The sequence below is a fragment of the Oryzias melastigma genome, unplaced genomic scaffold (genome assembly GCF_002922805.2).
Source record: "Oryzias melastigma strain HK-1 unplaced genomic scaffold, ASM292280v2 sc04760, whole genome shotgun sequence".
Classification (NCBI taxonomy): Eukaryota; Metazoa; Chordata; class Actinopteri; order Beloniformes; family Adrianichthyidae; genus Oryzias; species Oryzias melastigma.
In genome coordinates this window covers 1-1,270 of record NW_023421328.1, presented here as the reverse complement: position 1 = coordinate 1,270, position 1,270 = coordinate 1, and the positions used below count along the sequence as shown (strand labels likewise).

The 1,270-nt window shown below is 41.4% G+C and overlaps 1 long non-coding RNA gene across 1 annotated transcript; it reads right to left on the bottom strand.

Annotated features, from left to right (window-relative positions):
• Nucleotides 1–271: 271 nt before the first annotated feature.
• LOC112142151 lies at nucleotides 272–1,270 on the bottom strand. The gene is made up of 3 exons (XR_002918532.2): nucleotides 1,200–1,270; nucleotides 598–711; nucleotides 272–431 (listed from the first exon to the last, which is right to left on the bottom strand). It is a non-coding gene; the product is annotated as an uncharacterized LOC112142151 (long non-coding RNA).

Sequence of the window (1,270 nt, the reverse complement as noted above, 5' to 3'; positions counted from 1 at the left end):
ACTGAAATCACTTGAAACTTACAAAAGTAACAATATATAAAAAAATGTCTGAAAATTAAACAATCAAAATCATCCATCAATTTTGAATTGTTGATTAACATAATTATTAAAACAGGCCAGTACAAAAATGATGGTACCTCAATAAAAGATTGAAGACTATCTGACCAGAGTGACATGATTAACTCAGGTGTGTCCTTTAATTGACATCACAGGTGTTTTATTTATTGTTACTTTTGGAAGTTTTGAGTGATTTCAGTGAGAATCGTGGGTCCAGCTAGGAGTAGATCTTTTCCTGCAGCAAAGGCTCAAAGTCATCGGTTTTACCTGCTGTGGTCCAGCCGGCGTCTCCGTTCTGTCTCGCTTCCGTCTTCTGGGAGTCGGAGTTCAGACTCACATCTGCAGAGAGCAGCTCCAGACTGTGGAAACTCCTCCTGGAAGTGTCCACCACAACATTCACTATAGTATTTTCAATAAAAGCATTCTTCACTCAACAGCGGCTGGGATAGGCTCCAGCAACCGCATGCCTCCAAAAGGGGATTAAGTGGATTTAGAAGATGGCATTCTTTGATAAATGGAAGGAACAAGTTCGGGATTTACCTTCGGAAAATCTTGACATCGCCTTGGTTGTTCGTGACGGCAGACCACTGGTTGACCAGCGGGATGGAAAGATCTTTAGCCAGAGTGGAAGAATCGCATGGCGTGAGGGCGGAGCTGAGGAGAAACCAGACGAAAACATCCTTTTGTTTCTCATCAACAGTTGATAATACTTCAAAGTCCCAATCTGAATTGTTTTTTTAGCTAAAAAAAAAGTTGTTTTCTAGGACATAGTTTCTGCAGAGCAGCAGGAGTTCATTACAAATCAGCTTCTCTCCTGCTAGCTTACAGACCCTCACAAGCTAACATTAGCGTGAGGAACATCAGAGCTATCCAGTCGTACAGTTCTGATCCAGATTCCAGCTCAGACCAGGAAAACAAAGACGTTCATGGATCTATTTGTCTTTTAGATTGAAAGCTTTCACTAATGGGATCTTTTCTTTTGCTCCAGATTCACGATTTGAACAAAGAAATACTCAAAAAATTCATTTTCTTTACATATGTCCTCCATCATGAGAAAATGCCACTAGAACATCTTCAAAGCTCTAATGGATCTTATATCATCTGAATACTTTCACAGCGGTTCTGATGTTTTTTGTTCTTACAGTTGCGCCTGCAGTTCCAGGACGACGGCCTCCAGCTCCTTCTTCTCCTGCTGGCTCTGCACGGACAGCTC